Source organism: Poecilia reticulata, linkage group LG6, assembly GCF_000633615.1.
Source record: "Poecilia reticulata strain Guanapo linkage group LG6, Guppy_female_1.0+MT, whole genome shotgun sequence".
NCBI lineage: Eukaryota > Metazoa > Chordata > Actinopteri > Cyprinodontiformes > Poeciliidae > Poecilia > Poecilia reticulata.
The window spans coordinates 15130908-15150987 of NC_024336.1; the positions used below are offsets into that span (position 1 = coordinate 15130908).

Below are 20080 nucleotides of genomic sequence, written 5' to 3' on the forward strand. Positions count from 1 at the left end.
AGACAAAGCTGTGAATCTATTGGCAAAACAAATACATTTGAAGAGTAGGGTTCAACACAGGTATAGAAAAAAGCTTCTTTATTCAGATTTTGATGAGGGCGACTGTGTCAAAACTAAACAAAACTAGGGAATAATCTTATAGTGAGGCATAATAATTAATAATAATAATAATAATAATAATAATAATAATAATAATAATAATAAAATACTGTTACTTTCTAGTGAAAGAGTCTTCATTGTGTTTTCTATTTTTGCCAGCAGAGAGCACTATTGCATCATTACACTGCAATGTGGTTGATGCACAGGATCAAGTGTAATTACGGGGGATTTTAAATAATCACCATAGTCCTATTTCCACTCATACTGCTCCTATAGAACCTATTATTAAATTACCCACTTCTGAGGAAAAGAACACATTCATGAAAAAAGAAAAAAACACAGAGTCACATTACTGTTCTTTCAAAAAAGCAGACTGGATGGTACATCAGAGTCTGGATCCTCAATGCAAACAGTCACAAAAGAACCAGTTCAGTCCTAAAAATATGAAATGCACTAGAGTACTGAATATAAGAAAATATGGTGTGCAGATCCAAAAGGTTTTGCCAGTAAATGAATCACAGGTTCCTTAAAAGCAGGGACACAATGCCACAGTGTTCTGCTGCTACAGAAGGCTTCAGGTTTAGATCATGGAGGAATATCATGGATTAGTCAGCCAGCCCTTAGAAAGTGAGAATTGTGGGCATGCTGACGTTTGTTGCCTTTCCTCAGGCATCCCAGACACAACTTCTCAGGTCTGGATTTACTTTGGCCTTATGATTCTTTTGAGGTCCGACCAGATGAAGCTTGAACTTAGCACCAAAATGGGATTTCTAGGTCTGGTAATGGAACTTCCATCCAAAGTTCTTGTCTGTGTCCCCTGGCCGTCAGCAATGCCGGGGGAGGCCTGCAGTCAGAGAAGCTGCAGCTTGTCTCTGTGTCAGCTACTATCCACCCTACTGAAGAGTCACTGAACACTCATGTAGCTTTACTTTAAAAGAGTCTTCATCTGTGAGAGGGAGCACTAATTCTAGTCCGACTGTATAAAAAGATCGGCATCTGTTGCATGGAACCTCTCACTTCGGCAATGACTATTCTGAAGACTGTCAAACACACCTACTGCAAGATGCATTTTTTTCCCCCATAAATTTTCCAACCATCTGAGGACTGGTCAAATGTGCAAAGATGAAAAGATACCATAAATGCAGCCATCCTCATAAATCTCTCTGGAGATTGTGTTTTTGAAGCACTCAGGGTCATTTTGGGCTCAACACCTGATTTTGTTTCCTACCTGAAAGGCTTTTTATCAGTATAGGGTCTTAGCCACTATCCTGTGTTAAAGCAGTAACTGCATTACATGAACTGTTCTGAGTTCTGAAGTATTTCCCCTTTTAAAGTAAGAACCCTAAAATGTTTAAAAACGAATTAAACATCCCCCTTCTCATTGAGACACTTAGGTGTACTGACTTACCTCTGTATATAGTTCAATGCACAGTCTATTGAAAAACGTTATTCTTATTCTTGACATATTTGCTTTGCAAAAAGATTTATGATATGTACCTAGATAAAGTAGTACATCATTTTGTAGCAGAAAGAATATGATCCTCTGTCAGTCCATCGGAGTCAATCTTTTGTAAACCAGCTTTCAGCAAAGTTATTGTTGTAAGTCTATGTGTTCCAGATTTAAACTATTTTTCACAAATTCCTCTTTCGTAAAGCAATCGACTGTAGCTCTTGCTCTATGTTTAGGATAACAGTTCCACGAAAAAGGGAACCTCTGCTCAAGTCTCAAGTGTCTTCTTCCTTTCAACGCTGACCAATGCTAAAAAAAACTTTTTGAATGATGAAGTTCAAAAAGTTCAATCTTGATCTCATTGGACCAGAGCTTCTTCTTTGTGATGGCAGAGGCCCCCTTCAAGGCTTGTGAAAAAATTCAAATTGGAACTTTTCTAGTGCTCTTTCAACAATGGGATTCTGCTAAACACTCGTCTATAAAGTTCAAACTGCGCAAACTCAAAAGTGCCCAGTTAAAAGTCACTTGAACTATGGATCTCTGCATCTCCTTCAGAGTTACTATGGGACTCTTTTTAAATTTTCGGAGTAATACTCTCCTTACCAATGAGATGTTCAAAAATGTGGATATTGTTTTTGATCATTATCACTTTATCCCTGACTGGTCTGGTGTGTTAATTGAGCTCATGAAAATCTGAATTGATCTTAGCACTAAATTACACCTATGTGGAGTCTTCTGAAAGAAGCCCATTAAGAAGACTTCTGAAAGTAAACAGCCACACTGGATTTTACTTAAGAGTGTCTGAATAAAGGGGGCAGACAATAAAAGCATGCCAAGCTTTTCAGATTTTACAGAAAACCATGTGTCATTTTCCTTCCTCTTCACATTTATGAAGTACCCTTTCTTGGTCTAACACAAAGTGTTGGTCTAAGCTCAATAAAATATGCTTAAAGTATCTGGGATCATGTGCCAAACTGGGAAAAGGTTCAAGGGTTATGCATGATTTTGCAGGCACTGTAGCAATTCATAATTTGACTAATTATGTTACATGAAAAGCAAAAATTTAGTATGACGAACCCGTTTTGTTAAAACTGTATGAAGTCAGCCACTTTCAAATTTACGATGACAAAGACAAAGTGTTGCAGAACCCGGACAAGATAAAACCAGTAACAAGTGTTCAGATCCCACCCAACAATTGAATAATTACATGTGATTTGCTTTTCTTTGTTTGGTGTTTTTCACCTTGTCTTCTAGAGGTATTTAACAGGTTATAAGGGAACCTTTAGACTGAGACCTAGTTGGGTTTTGGTCTGGTTGTGAAAAATCACATCCCCTTTACACCTCTCCACAATCTGAATGCTAGTGTCTGCTACCAACTCTACCACAGGTTGGAGAAACTGGGGTTAATGGCCCTGCCAGCATTTCCAGCGGGTAACTCTTGATCCATTACCGCAAAGTCAACAGTGCTCATAAATCACAGCTCCAATTGTGTTTGCCTAGACTGGCTGTTGCGGTTTTGGCCTTCGAATGAATGCCTCCAACAGCAAAAAGAGCAGTATGAGCATCACAAGGACTTTAGAGAAGTAGCACCAAAGCCTGAGCTGTCAGCTTGCAAAGAGTGAGAGGTCATTTATTTCCTTTCAGAATCCTTGTCGACTTCCCCTGCCGCCCTGTGCGGCTCGATAAATCTTCCCTTGCACTAGCCTCCTTCGTATAAGTCAGACTTACTTCATACAGACAGTTTTAGCTTATTAATCTGCCGCCTTCATGGCGTCTTTGGTATGGCTTATTCAGTTTTATCTTAAAAAGCATAAATTGCTCTTGGACTGTGTATAAAGAAATTGTGGTGGTGACAGAATTGCAAGCTGGGCACAACCTGATGTCAAATCCTCAGCGACTAGTCTGAAATTTGTTCTATAAAATTGTGCTTTAGTGGAGTTTTTACAAGTCAATTAAGATGCATGTGCGTATGTGTGTTCTTTAGGCCTCCTGTCAAATCCCACAGTTTCTGTGGCGCCCCATATGGCTTGACCACAACACCACCCTGATGCGTGAGACTGCTGAATGCATAAGAACTGGTGTATTTGTGGTATCAGCCCATCTGTGTTTTGTGTGTGGGCAAGCAACTAACCAGACCAAAAGTGGATGAACTTCCTTTTTTTCCCCCCTTTTCTTCATTATGCTCAAAGGGTTGTGTGTTGATTTCTTGCAGGAATGAGGGAGTGGGTGAAAGGTGCTTGAATGAAAAGTCAATTTCCTGAGTCTTTTTTCCTGTCATTTTTGTGGGGGATGTATGTGGTGTTGGCTTGAGTGAATAAATGGTGGTAGTACTGTGAAAATCTCTGTCCATTCATCACATCAGTCCCTTATGTAATTGCTTCTGGAGTTTTTAAGGCGTAAAACGTCCAATTGAACATACTTTTTCTTTGCATTCTGGGTGCTTTTGAACTTATTTTTCACAAGTGGGTGACTAGAAACAAACTCACAGGCCTATAAATATACATCTACAGTATATGAACGTCATTTGTGTCAGAAACTTGTACAGTAAAGACCTAACACAGGAAACTGGAAACCTGGAAGACACCCACCTGTATGACTCATACTTCAAATCTTAAAAAAAGATTCCTTGACAAAGTGATAAACATGCAAACTTGTGGTTGCTGCTAAGGATGATACAGTATATAACCGGGAGCAAAAGAACATTTTGTCTTTGAAGTTGGTCTGTTAGAAGAAGGACAAAGAAAAGAATCAGCGAACTCATTAGGGAGATATTACCAAGGATAACATTGTGATGGTAAGGTGACTGGGTCAGAGAAGTTCCAACCCTGCAGCTCTCATCACGTCTTCCCAGTCAGGAGGAATCTGAATGATCCAAGGAAGGAACAGTGGCGAACCACTTACAGTGCTGAAATAATCTGGAAGTGACGGCTAGCCTGTGTCATACAATCCAGTCGTAGAGCTGCTGCAGCTCAGATTGCTGATATTTATAATAAAGAGATGCCAGAATACACAGCACAGAGCCTAAGAAGATGTTCCAGTTTCAGCTGTTTTATATGCTATTACATGGAAGAATATATTTCCATACCCATGTGCATTAACCAAGACATACATAGTCACTATCTGCTAAATAGTCTAACACCTCCTGACTCCATTTTTATAAAGGTAAATACTACTTCTTAAGTTCCTTCAGCTATGTTCAATAATCCCACCGGCAACAATTGTTGCCAGACATTTTTCCTAACTCAAGAACCTCTAAAAGAACTGTTTTGACTTTTAGCAACTAATTGAAGTTTTTAAGTCAAATTAATAGAGTGTCTACTCTAAGCAATATCAATTTCATGTATCTAGTGTGAAAGGTCACATGACCAGACCTCTTTACTTCCTGCCTGTAACGCTGGAAAAAAAAAAAAAATTGGGATTAAACGGGTTAAGGATAGAAAGCAATTGGTAGCACATAAAATAGAAATGAAGGGGGATTCTGCAAAAGTACAGAAAATTCAGTTTCGCACTTATATCAATTACAGGAATTACAAACGGTCTTCTACCAACGTCTAAGTGCCAGATAAAACAGAACACCTCCTGGGGTGTATTGGAGACCCCGCCTCAACAGATCCCAGCGGTTTTAAAAGCAAAAGGTTATGGCCAAAAATTTCAGCATGTGTTAAAAAAAAGTGGAAAGAAGCAGCCCATTCCTATTTTACAGAATTAGATCTTCAGCAACAGCAGCCAGTTACGATGTGCACTAATATTTTCTTACTGTGTGGACAGCGCATGCTGGCCACACCCATTTGACTAGACATGGTAAGAAGTGATATAAAAGTAATTCTGGTTCACACTGAGAATTTTTAGGGCCCTCAACAGAATTGTGCCCTGAATAGAAATCACATCACCCACATCAAGACTTAAGAGATGTGTCATCCTTTTGTTGACTAACTGCTGTCAGGGAATCAACTTAGTAATCTTTAACAAACAAACAAATCAGCACTCTTCTGCAAATGGTCAATTACTCAACTGGAAATAATAGCAGCCTTTGTCTGAACTACTTCTACTTCTGGATGGTCTTCAGAAAGACTAAAGAAAAATAGTTTAAGACAACTTGTTTAAATAAAGATTTGAGAGATGACTTAAGACTTTTTCTTCAAAGCTGTATGTATGACAGAAAGTTGTGGAAACAGCAATACTCCAAAGGCACAAAGTTCTTACACAGCCAATAGAAAAGGAAGAGCAGGGTGAGCAATCCACTCTCACAAACAATGACTTCTTTTATAATAATGTAAACCAATAACTGGCACAAGCAGAAATTTCTCAGCGTGCTCATCTTTTCCAGATGCTTGCACACTGAAATATCATTACAAAGTGGTCTCAGAGATCAGAGAGAAGGCAAAGCCAGATGAAGATGAGAGATGATGAGGTTGGAGTCAATGAAGAGTAAAGGTAATGTATTACCAGGATTGCAGGGAATGCCATTAAAGAATGGGAAAATGGTACAAAGTGGTGAGTGTTAGAAACCAAACAGAGAAGGNGTGCGTAGTTTGGTAGGCTGTGTAATGGAAGTGAAGGAGTGGGGGGCTGCATCAGGTGGCAGAATAATAAGCATCTGACTGCTCCCCTCACACCTCATCCAGCACACGTGGTCCAGCATGCAGGGAATGCACAGTGAGAACGGCTGGCCTAGGGCCCGTGCCGGGGCGTGCCGCCAAACCTCGGTCAGCTTGCCTGCCTACTCCTCTGTATTTTTGGAAACATCTATTATGCAAGCATTTTCGGCTTTAAGATCTCAGCATTTGTGTCTGTTTGAAAGGAGGAGAGAGGAGGGGAGATATGCCGGAGAGTCCAAGTGGCTGTCACGACTCGACGACCACACACTTATTAAAACAGAAGCGCTTGATGTGGATGCGCCAACACTTGCTTCCTCTCAGAAGTTTGCGACTTTAATTCCTGAGTTTCTGATTAAGACAGCATAATTAATGAGTCATCTGCCAGAGGGCTGGTGACGTACTGTCAGAATCCCTCGGAGCATTTGAAAGATAGCAGCGTCTCTGCACTTCAAATGAAACAGTGAGCACAGCTATCCTTGTGCCATCAACCCAAACCCCACCCTTTGCACAATGCGGTTAGCTGCTCAGTGGGGAAGATACAGGCAGCTCTAGTGTGTCTGTGCACATCTGAGTGTGTGTCTAATGGGTTTTGGCGTGTAATTCCAGAGGCTCCCCCTCACTCTCCCCTCACAAGATTTTCCTGCTTCTCAGACAAACTTTTTCTTTTCTTTTCTAACCACTGGATTCTGGACTCAGTCTGTTTCCATATTACAAACCACAACATTCCACAAACATGATGGAATCTTTGTTTTAGAGCAGTAAAGGTTATTTTCCCCCCGTTATTTGACCCAATTTTCCGGATTTGCGCATGTTTATGGAATATTACGTGTGCGGCTGGAAAAGAAATAGGTTCTATGCGATAGAATGAAGAACATGACAAAGTAGATAAGGATATTAGCAAAGGGTGGCCCAGACAAAATTTCCTGGCTGAGACGCATAGTAACAGTAATTTCATCCTTAATGGACAAAATCCGGATTTCAGGTGTTATCCTTCTTTAATCTGTCAATATTTGCTTGTCCTTTCTTCTGCCTGGGCTGAAGTATTTGGTTACGTCTTTAAATTGTTACAGTTTTATTAAATGGAAGGAAACTGAGAAGAGATTTCATTAACATGAGCTATGCAACCTCCAAAGTAATTACAACGCTCACGTCTGGAGTTGCACTGGTGCACATTCAGGGTGATTTTAATCAGAGTACAGTTAATATCATACCACACACCAAGTTGCAGGAGAAAAACATCTTAACTTGTAAAGCCTGCAAAAATACTCATTAGTAAAGGTCGACTAAATCAATACTTTATGCAGACATATCGAAAAAACGGAGACGATTAAAGATCATCTGGTTAAAATTTCCTAATTTATACACACATTAGTGTGTCTGTATTTCCGCAGCAGACACACCTTTCACCCTCATTAGGATGATGATTCAGAAGCAAGTGCAAGTTATTTGCATTTTAAACGTGAAAATAACTATCTTCCAGAACCTCTGGAGGGAAGTCCCTATCTCATCAGCAGCAGACAACGTTCTTTGCATCTTTATTTGGTGTAAATCCAGATTAATGTCTCCAAAGGCTGAAGGTAATTGGTTGTGTGAGAGTAACACTTAACATCCTCCATTCACACAGGCAAATCAGTTGTGGCACACTGCCAACTACCTCTGTGAAATAAATATCAGCTTATGTGTAAATGACATCCAAATGAAAATGTAGCAATATTAAACTTAATAAAAAAAAAAAAATCTCACATGAACCGATATTGGATTTTTGAGACTAGAGTTTTGTTTTAAAGGGGCTGTATTGTGTATTTTGTACATCTTGGATTAGCTATTAGCTTCAGTCTCTGGGACTGACAAATGCTCATGATTTTCAGTAATGTAAATGAAGGCCTCTCCTACAGATGTTTTCTTTATGATCTATGTTAATGGGGTATCATAACACTACAACTGACTGAAGTTCAATGTAATTATGCATAAACACTCAAGCACTCAAATTGACCTTGCTTTAGAATAGACATACAGTCAAATTTGTACTTTACAGAGGAAATGTTGCACTAAAGTAATGCTGTGGAAAAATATATTCAAATAAATAAACAATGTCCGCTTTTTATGATTTTTTCTATTTGGAAAAAAAGCACTTTTAGTTCATCTTCGTAAGAACACCATATTATCCCACCGGTCACAATTGTGACCGATCATAAAACATACTTTTTCATATATTTTCCCACAATTTTTTAAAGTATTTCCCCTTCACTAGTTCAAAGGGCTAAAAATGATATCTGATTTTAATATTTTCATGTTGGGGAAAAATTTGGGACTAAATGGGTTAAGCAGTTAATGAGTGTTCCTAAAATTGGGATGGTATTTGTTGTAATTTGGGACGGTGTGAGTAAAAGTGAGTTGAATCAAAAAAAGTAAAGGATTGCATATAATCTATGTCCTATCTAAGTAAAGGCTAGTTATTTTTAAATAAATAAAATCTTTCTGACATTTATTTGTAAAATCTTCTGAAAGTTTAGTGAATTTCTCGATACGAACGATACGATCACATAAAATGACGATCTAAAGGCACAGTGTTAATTTAAAGCTCTTATCATTGCCAGCAATAGAGTTGCAGTGGATGGACCCCCCACACGTAAAAGAGAACTAAAAGGAATGAAATATGGCTACCTCGTCTTCAGGCTCACACAACAAGGAAATAATAAATCAGTCGTTTTAACTCTCCTTCAAATTGCTGAAGAGAACTCAACCATCAAATAACAACGAAGATGGTAAAACTCTATTCTACATTTCTAGATTTGATATTGAGTTATGCCAGAAAAAAAGTAAACTGTTTTTGATTTTAACTACTGTGTTTAATATAGTGGATTTTTTTATCTGAAGGTGATACAATATTATTGGAACGCTTGATCTGCCTGTTTAATATTACCTTTTCAGCTCTACATGCGTCAGCATACACCTTAAAGAGCTCTGGCTTTATGTACAGTAGTAAGAACATGGCGTTTATCTATTATCTAATGCAAACATTTTTACAGTTTCATGATCGTTCAGTAATTTCTGTAAGCACACTTTAACAGTCTCCCATTGATGATTGCTGCTGCAGAAGTGCATCATGGAGGAAGCTTTTCATTTATGAAAGGAACTGCATGTTTTGCTTCATAACTTCCAGGAAGCCAGAGTTGGAAAGTGATGTGTGGGGCCACTGCTGCATAGGTGAAAGTCCAGAGATGAGACTGGGCTTGCACAGTTACAGCCCAAGTGTCAGTGGCCTCTGGGGACTTAAGCTTCTCTTACTGACCCGTCACCCTGCTGCCCATGAATCACTGAACAAACGCACCAGTGGAAAGCATGCACAGACAGGCAGGACTGTGTGTCCTCGTGCCACTGCATTTCATCCTGACGTATGATGCAGGCACTACAAGACAATCCTTAAGCCATGCACGCTTTATTTGTACAGCGTCACAAAAGTTCAATGATGATTTTCACAGATGGCATATCTGTGGTGCTTCACAGTAGGGTTCTGACATTTTGAGTAGTTTGGACATTTTATATTCTTCAACCAAAAACACTGAACAAAATCCTCAAATTATTTGAGTGTAAAACTTGTCCAGTGATTAATAAGTTCCATATAAATTTTTAAAACAAAAGCACCTCAGCAGTGTTTCATTCTTCAATGCTTCACTTTTTCAAAATGGGTTTTATTTAAAAACTTGCACTCCTGCCTCTTTGGGACTGGTGTGTACTCAATGAGAGACATAAGAAGAAAGTTTATTAACATGGATCGTCCCTCCGGGCAACAGTAGTAACCTTTAACCTTGAAGTAAGAGTTTTGCTTGTAAGACAAAGCTTTCTTCGCATTTAACAAGAGCATAGACAGTCGAGTCCCAACATGTGACAGTGACAGGGATTTTCTCTTATACCTTGAGAGGATGGGCTATAATGAATCTACCAATGCCAAATAAAAAAGTTAAATTTAGTAAATTATGATCTTTCTGTGACACTACAAAGCTAACGGTTGTACACAAGAGTCTTTTGTAAATGAATCTTTGGTGTAAGTACAAGAATTACATGAGAGATTAGAAGACTTTGGGTTCTGCGCAACCTCACAGTGCGTGCAACTGCTATGCCATTAAATTGTGCATAAATGTGAAGTATGCAATTGCTTTCATGTATAATTTAACTGTTCGTTCTGTGACTGCATTTTGCTTTAGGAGGTTTTTTTTTCAAAGAGTTGTTTCATGTACCACTATTACCCAGCAGATGAAGCCAAGTGTTTACATCTAAATGTGGGGTAGCAGATTGGTGCATATTTCACCTCAACTTTCTCAGCATACAATCACAAAGGTCAATGTGTTTTAAAGGGATTTGATGTGATCGACACACAGTATTACAGCTTAAATATGTAGAGAAAGGACAATAATTAACAACTTTTAATTTCTTTCATGAATAAAAGTTGCATAAATATGAAGTCCATTGGTATTCATACTCCATTATTAGTTTTACATCCCCCTCCCTCACCTTTTAATGACTTGGCTATTCAGAATGAAGGCTGAGAAAAGTAAGAAAAAAGATGAGATGAAAAGCCAAAAATTGCGTAAAAAGTAACCAGAATAAACTTCCACCAAAACATCTCCATGCTTCTGCTTTTTCCTTTTGTTTTCCTTCCGGCTCGTCTTTAGTCTTTTCTGCTTTCTTCAACTGACATGAACATGAAAGAACATTTTTTTGAGCTTGGCATTAGGCCATGGAAACTCAAATGCAGGTGGGGGTTGGTGCTGGGAGGAAACAAAAACATTTATAGAAGATTTAGGATGAAGTTTGTGGAGCAGGCAAATGACTGGCAGTCATGGCTTAATGCTAGAGGCAACAAAGCTAACACAAAGTATAAGGCCATGAGCTGAGGTTATTTCGAGTTAAGTGCTGTGGGGGCGAACCTGAGAAGTTTTTCTCTACAGCTTAATTCTGGATCTTATAATAAGAAATGGGTGGAAAGGGCACATTAATATCTTTTTTTTCTTCTTTTTTTTTTCATTTCAGTCGACTTGACTTCAGTGCCAAAATCAGTAAGCCACAGTCCAATGGTAAAGAATTCAAGGCAGTTTGTTTGAGTCAGAAGCATTTTCCAAATTCACTCTGCCTGCCTCTCTTTAAATAGCCCAAGGAAATGTCCAAATGACCTAATTACGACTCAGGCTTTCCTAAGTAGACTCTGTCGACGCATGACACCATTTTCAAAAATATACACAGTTGAAAAACAGCAGGATTCTGGTGGATTGCTCTTTTTCTGCTGGGTTTTATTGGTGGGACAGCGAGCTGGATTATGTCAGCTTTTCATGCTTCTTTCTTTAAATCATAACTTTCAAGGCCGTCCCTGTTCAGGGGTAGACCATCAAAGAGTTGTTGGACTTAAACGATCTGCCAGAGACATGCACTGTGGTAGATTTGACCAGACCACTTCATCATTGCGTGTGCAATACTTCACAAGCTCTGTTTCAGTGAATCTCCAAAGAGCACTCAAAGCACTACTGATCTGTGACATTGATTGGCATTTGTACTAAAAAGCTGCATTGCCTGAACAAACACTATTAAAAAGTTCTTACTATTTTGGCATCTAGATACTTTAGTCCTTTGGTTAAAAAAAAAAAAAAAGCATTTGGAAACAATAACAATGAATCGCTTTTGAACAAAAGCCTTATTCACATCAAGTAGAATCAGAGCTGTGCAGTGATTTAGTGGACACAGTGAAGAAGTCTAACTTTATGTTTTTACTTCAATTGTTTATTGTTCAACAGGCAATATGTTGCACATCCTGTTAAAGCATCCTATTGTTATTGTTAGTACAAGCCATGGCTGTGAAATAAAAATAAAGCTGGTTGCTGGACATAGAAAAACATGTTAATAGGTTTCATTAATCAGTCCCACCATTTCACATTTTTGGTACGAGAACATTTCGTCCACAAAGCAAAGAAAACACAAGCAGGGAAAATGGGCCAGCATAAGAATCAATTATAAATATGGCCAAGACTGGGGGGACTAGAACGTGGGGTTCAGAGCATCTCCAAATGCGCAGCTGTCGTGTGGTTCCCAGTATGCAGTGTTCAGTATCTGCTAAAAGCAGTCCAGAGAAGAACCACACGTGAACCTGAGACAGGGTCATTGAGACACATGAGAGACAAAAGGCCTGGCCCAACAGATGAGTTACTGCAGTTCAAACTGGTGGAGAAATGTCAGTTCTGTTAGAAAGGTGTCATAATACACATGGTATAGCAGTTTATTGGGTCTGATCCGTCCATCCATCCTCTTCCACACCTGATATCAGGTCATGGAGGTAATGAGTCCAGAAGGAAAACTTGAAGCCTGTTCTGATGAGGTTAGCATCAGAGCAGAAACGCAGCACTATTTTGCCAGCCCTGCTGTTTCTTCACCACAACAGGCCATATCAACAGCAACATTACAATAGACAGGACTTCAATCTATACAACTATCACTAAAAAACAAACAAACAAACAAACAAACAAACAAACAAACAAACAAACAAACAAACAAACAAACAAACAAAAAACATGGATATCTGACTTCCTCTGTTTGAGTCAGAAAGCAGTCCACAATTTTTTTTTTTAATTGAACACTATATAATAGACTTCTGTAATTCTCCTTTCATAATAATACAGTCTGAGAAAAAAAAAAACAGAAATTACAATGGAGAGGATAGAGAGAGAATATGAGTGAGGAAGAGGAGAGGAAGTCAAGCAGAGAGGAGACAGATTCCGAGTCCCAGAGCTCTGAGTTCAGACCGCCAATTTTCCTGCGATCCAGGATGAGATGATACAGTAGCTTTTCTTCACCAGACAGATGTATTTTAACAGGATGCTCCTCAGTTGGAGTATGGAAAATAAATATGGCTCCCTCCTGAGAGTTAAACTCTACTTCTAACATTAACTACATTAGCGTTCCTTGCATTACAATAGACATTTTATCCAGTCTAGCTAAATCTCAACAGGATTCTGGCAAAACAGCTTTTCTTATCTGAGCTTGAGGGAGTCTGTGCGGTCTCACTTAAATATTATGGGCTTCAGCATCATTTTCAAATACTTTTGTCATTATTTGACTCTATTTTCAATCCTTTGCGCTCATCCCATTCTCAACATTCTTTCAGCATCCGTGTCGTATGGATGTGAACTGAGGTTTGATGGGGCTGCAGCAGGAGGACTACCTGGTGTGTCGCTGTGTTGAATATGACCAAGGGGTCCGCTGTTGAAAAGGGGCTCTATGCTGCATCTACAGGATCACCTTACACGACCACTTCCTGCTTCCGACCCTGCTCCTCACAGGCAAGCCCTGTATGCCAGTGCCGAAAAAAGCTCACACAGAGGGGTTCAGTGCACCCAGGGGCTGAGTACAGGACCCTATTCATCCTCTTCCTGAACCTCCTCCCAGGTACTTGCTGACCAGTCTCAGGAAAGCGCTATTTTAACGTTTTTACGAGTATTCCTCTGTTGAGGCGCTAAGATAAACCAACTGGCTGGTCTTCTCTTTTCACCTGACCTCAGGGGACAAAATGTGTCAACTTTTAAATAAAATTTGGTCTAACCCTAACAAGCCAGTGTCTTGTATTGCACAATCCATCTGCCTGTCTGGGTTACGTACGGTTCGATGAGAAGTGAAAGAGGTGAGTGTGAGGTCAAAGATACGAGACTCCATAGAGAAACAGTTGTAGGAGATGAGCCCTACGGTCCAGCTCAATGCAAAAGTGTGATCTTTAATTTATTTTTTTACATTTTGCCAAGATTTTACAGCAAATTTCAATATATTTTAATGAAAGTGTTAGTGATAGTGAATAAATGTAAAGTGGGGGGATAATTATGAATTATTTTAAAATGTTCTATGTTAAAAACAAGATGGCTCAAAATTAACTTAGACATCTAAATTAATTATTTGTAGTACTCAAGTTTTACTGTAGTAACAGCTGCAATCCTTATGGTATATAGTTTGCAACTTAAAGCATATCCCATATTTGCAAGAGAGCTCAGGCTGTGTCCGTGAAATTAAGTCATGGACTAGGCCATTTTAGCTCATGAATATGTTACCCTTGTCTGGGTAACATTAGTTTCAAGTCTCAAGTCTTTTGCAGCCTCAGATATTTTCTTCCAGGACTGTCCTTTATTTAGTTACACCCTTCACTTCTGACCAGCCTTCCATGCTGATAAAAAACACCCCAACAGCATGACACTGCCACTGCCATGTTTCACACAGGGCTTGGTGATAGTAGGGTGTAATGCAGAAACCATCTTCTTGAAGTGCTCTTGGGAGCAAAAATGGGAGAACATGGTGTTACTCTCGTCTTACTGTTGAACTGTTATTTCGCTTTTTTTTCTTCATGTTTGAATTCCTTTTAAGCTTCTCACAAATGTACATTACCTTGTGTTGGTCTGTCAAATAAAATCTAAATAAAATACACATGTACCATTAAAAAACATGAAAACCTGAAGTGGTAGGAACACTTTGCAAGACACTGTATCCATGTGTGAGGGGGATGGAAGCAGGTGGAAGCTGGAGTAATGCTGCTATTTCTGGAATGCTCACGGCAGCGGGGGGGAAGGACGGTGGGCTCCACCTGAGTTGGAATATTTTCACAAGAACCCTACGAAGGCCAAGGGAGCAGGGGCATGTAAGATTCTTGGGGAAATGGTAAAGTGGGCAAGTAACTCCAAAGATAAACAAAACTGAGGCATTAATGATGAGTGTCTCACTGTAGTGGATGGTTTTGCTTCCCCCTCTGCCCAATAGGAGAGCCTCAGTGAACTTGATTTCACTACTGTCCTTGTCATCTCACCTTAGCTGCTGGACACTGACTTGTTTTTCTACTTTAAATGCATTAAAACAGCACATGATATATCCATTCCTACCAGGGGGATAGAAAAACATTTAGCTTGCAGACTCCCTGGGCTTCCCCCTCGAGTGTCAGCCCTCAGATGAGGTGTGAGAAGAATAAGGCTCTGTATGGCCGCTGCAAGAAGCCATTCATTGGAGGAGCTGCTCAAACGGCAGAGCGCGCAGGACATACCCATCGTGGCTGAAACAGAACCAGTACTGATCCGTTCCCCCTGCTGTCCTAGTGTCGCACAACATCGGTATTGATCTAATCCGTTCTGAACAAGCGTAGCTCCTGTCAGGCTTCACGTAAAGAGACTGAGCAGGATCACTGCTGGGTTTTAACAGGGTGGACAATCCCACCTCTCATTCAGCCAGAAGGATGTGATGGCTGCAGGATCAAGCTCATTTTCTGAAGAATTGCACGGTTCAACAAAAACATGAAGATGCCCAATTGCCCCCCATGCATCCTGGTGTCAGTACTATCACTGAGAGCAGAGCCGCACGCTGAAAACCTATTGACACGGCCAATAATGGCTGATCGACAAACTCAGTCAACCCAGACTTCTGTCCATTCTCTTGAGCCCCCTCCGTTGCTGAACAGGAGCCCTTATTATTTGTTGGTGACTAACTGGACACTTTGGAACAAACCAGAGTCCCTGGCAGAGCTCATGTTGTTTCCCTCAGAGCGGCTCAGGCTCACTGGAGACCAGTGCTGGAGGCTGGGGGAGAGAAAGTAGCTTCTGTGCATCTGCAATGCCCCCGCCTGTCTGCCTTCTCATGCCTGTGTGAGAAGTTGGCAGCTGGGCCAAGCCAAAGATTCACCAAAGTGAGCAGTGTGTATTTAAGACTTTTTTTTTTCTTCAAATTAAGTCCTATGAAAAACATACTGGTCAATGACCATTTAATTAAAAAATGTGTTTATGTGAAGCCGACGAAGGTGGCCTTTATGGAAGAACTGCAAGAAAAGAGCTGTTGACAAAATCATATCAAGTCCTGCTTGAAGTTTGCCTCAAACCGTGCAAGAGGCAGAGCAAGTATGTGGAAGGAGGCCCTCTGATCGGAATGTACCAAAATTCCCCATAAAGTGGAAGAAAACGATCATTGCAGATCCCCCTTAATATCTTATCCTCACAGGAAAACATGGTAGTGGTAACATCATGATAAGGGGGGAGGTTCACCTACTAGCAGGAAAACAACCCTACACACACGGCCAGAAGTAGAGTGGAATCAAACTCCAGACCCAAATACAACTATGAATCTTTGGCATAATGAAAAAAAATATTGTTTACAGAAACTGTCCATCCAATCTGACTGCGATTGATCAATTTTGTATCTGAGAATGTTCAACAATTTCAGTGTTTTCATTTGCAAAGCTGTTAGAGACGTACACAAAAAAGTCTTGCAGCTGTAAGTGCTGTATAAGTGGTTCCACAAAGTATCAATGACTCAATACAAATAAATGCCAAAACTTAATTGTAAAAAACAGTGAAAACCATACAGCATTTTGTTCTTGTTTACATTCAGGAACCGCTGCGTGCTTATCATATAATCCCCCCCCCCCAAAAAAAAAAAAAAAATGCACTAAAGGTTGTTTTAAAGTGAAAAAAAACCTGACAAAGTTCAATGGGTATGAATACTTTTGTGAGATACTATACACACACTTTGCTTAACGTCTTACTATAAATGTTACTTTTTATTATTGTAGAAACTAACAATGTCAAGGTGAAGTGTAAACACTGCAAAGGAAAGTTTAGAAGAGGATACAAACATGAGATAAGATAGCAGCAACTAGAAAATATCATTGTAAACTACAGTTAAAACTAGTCCATTAATCACTGTCCGCTGAAAATGTGCAAAGTTTGAACTTTGATATTCAATATCAAAGTTTTATATACCGGTATATAAACTACCAGGCAGTTGAGGAAGCTTCAGAGCCCTTCCTATCGAATTGCACATAGAGGGACAAAGGAGTAGGATGGATGCTACATAATAGTGTTTTCAATGTGGAGTAACGTCCCCTATCTCATGAATCATACTTTCCTTCTCCTTCATATTTTTACAGCTGTGAACAACTAGATCTGCTCAAGTGCTTTAATCCTTGTTGACAGGAGAGGAGGCAAGATATCCAGAAGCTCAGTTTCTCACAGTAACCCAACCAACCAGTGATTCCCTCTTGACCCTAAATACACATCAGTATTCATGTACATGTACTCTACTTTATGTATGTGTGTTACTATGTTAGACTCTGGTATGTGAGGATAAGAAATGGCTTTTTTTTGTCCAGACTTTTGATAAGGCTTTTTTGTTTTAGAACAGACGACAGGAAGCTACAGTGATGCATCAGACTGTCTGAACATTAACATTTGGACAGAATTAAGTGATTCACTGAAGACAAAAATACTGTCTGGACCAGAAGTGATAATGACTAAGTTTATCTTTTCTGTGTTTATAAAGCTTATTTAAACCATTAAAACCACACATCACAACTTTAGTCTGTTTTACAACCTAGAATCAATAACTCAAATGAAATGACTACTGTGTTGCATCACTTCTGGCTACTTTTTCTTATTGGCTTACAAGACTCATCAGATGGAAACATTTCCACTCGCACAAACCAAATCTAGGATAGCACACTATAATTTATGTGTCAAACTGTATGCCTGAAATGTGCTAGTGTTGCACCCTGAACAGCTCTGATGAATAAACCATTTGGCCAGGCTACCGGGATCGGAAGCCCTGTCACAGTCCATTAAAAAGGCTGAGGCAGAGCAAGGCATTAGCGTCTGGGTACCTGCTCCGGTGTTGGTGTCCTGAAGCTGTCCTGATAAAGCTCCACTAGCAAATCTGTTGCTGTGGGCTTTGAACTGGCCTCTGCTCTCTGTTTTTCTGTCCCCGTCTCTGTCTGTCATCCCCAGTATCGCGTGCCCAACCATTTGTGTTGGCACAACCTCTGTCTCTGTTCAACGAAAGCCATTAATCTTGGGCAGTCTAGACTTCAGAGACCACTGGTCACTAAAACACGTCTGTCTGCTCAAACGCTTAGTCAGAAGTCGAAACAATGAGTTAGCAAATATTTACAAATATTTGAATCGATAGATATGAAATAAAAACTAAATTCAGTGTGATTGAAAATGATAAAAAAACAGGATCATTAATTTTAAGACATTTTCCATTTTTATTGTGACATTCATCCCCAACCAAATCCTTAGAAAATAAGCATAGAGAGAAAAAAGCGGTTGCACACAAACTTGAGCTACACCTCTTTTGAAGGACATTTGTATATAGCTATAGATTTCAGTATCCATATATTACCTATAATAGTAGGCATCTGTAAGAGTGTCACATCTCTAACAATGGCCTCCTCTACTTTGCAAAAGTTGTGGAGATCCATCAGTCTGTGATGTCTGGACTCAGGTTAATAACTTTAAACGCTTTCCTGTGATGTCAGTTTTATTGATCTGAACGGACACATAATTGTTATTGTGATGTTGAAGCATCCAATCTGTTCATTTTCAGCTGTCTGCTTGACACCCGAAGGTTTTGGGATAAAACTCGTTGATATCCAAAACTGTTTATATATCTGGAGCCCAGAAATCATGCCAACTTTCAATGTGGCTATGGTTTTCTTTTCCTGATGTCCAATTCTGCTTTTGTGCTAGACATACCTTTGTGGCCCACTAGCTTAAGTTTGGTTGGAGGAATATTAGCTAAGCCTGCATGTTTTCTTTGAATTGTAATGCCTGTTTTGCAAATCAACTCCTTAGTCCAGACTTAAGGAGAATACAGGAAGCTGTCGTCATAAGAACTTTCTGGAAATTCCTGCAGCTCCATCAGTGTTGCTGTTGCCCCTTTTTCTGGCCTCCATAAGACGTTTACATCTGTTTGTCAATTTTGGAGAAACACTTAGTTTTTCTAATGTCACTGTAGTAACATATTTTCTTCACTTTGAAATGCCTGTCTTCAGTGTCCGATGTCATAGCAATAAGATGTAATAAGTGACCCTTCTACTAACTGGCAATTTTTTGTACAGTGGTATCTTTTTGACCTTTTGTAACCTGTCTGCAAACTGACTTTAGCCAAAAGAGGCATTTTCTATGCACAGAGGTGAATTTAATCATGCCTCAATTCATTTACTGTAGCTGATGCCAAATGTGAAGTCAAGAAGACTCTAGTCGGTTCTATTCCACAACTTGTATGTCAAAGTAAGTATAAAAAGTTGTTTGTTGACTTATTATGGTTTAATTGTTTTGTAACACAAAACACATTGAGGGTTAACCACACCTTTTTATTTTTTCTGTAAAAAGCAGAAAATTTTTTATAGTAGAAATCATACATTTCTTTAGCTTTTATAGAAAGAAACAGTCAGCACTTATATAGTTAAAACTGTGTCTCTTGAAACAGTTCTAAGACAGATTAAAACTAAACATAACCTTATCTGTTCAGCCTACGTTCTAGAGACAGTATCCAGCAAGCATTCCTTCAAGAAGTCAAAGGAGCAGAAGGCTATTAAATTGTAATCTGAGATGTTAAACTTTAAAGACAATCTGAATCGGGCCTCGAATAACCTTCAGAAGCATATTTGTATTGTGTTGAGTAAAAAGATAAATAAAAACTACATTTACAGATCTGCCTTTGCTGTAAATCTGTCCAAGCGCATGTTGTTGTTTCATACTGGCATACCTTTCTTTCTATGGTGAAGAAGTCGGCCGCCATTTCTTCAGTACAGTAACGAGAGCAATTACAGAGTCAGACACGTCACCAGGTTTCATACGCTTGGCAGCAATCTAGGAGGAATTTATGAATGGCTTTTGGTTTGTCTGGTCATTGGGCTCAGCTATTTTTCAAACGCTTTGTTTCCCTCAGACTGCTGCTGCTTTAAAACTTGAATAATCTTAGTGATGTAATCTCACCACAGATGTTGAGCTGATGTTCCACTGTTAAAGAAAGCAAAACGCAAAAAAAAAAAAAAACAGAGGTCGGGTGAGGGGGTCAGTAATTTTCCTGCTGTAAGTTGGAAAATGACATCACAGTGTTACCAGAGGTACAGCTGATAAGACCTTTAACT

At 39.4% G+C, this 20080-nt stretch overlaps 1 protein-coding gene across 2 annotated transcripts in view; it reads right to left on the minus strand.

The window, feature by feature from the left end:
• Positions 1-20080, minus strand: part of znf469 (zinc finger protein 469) — a 217640-nt gene that overhangs the window by 12788 nt on the left and 184772 nt on the right. The gene's annotated exons all lie outside the window — the stretch shown is intronic.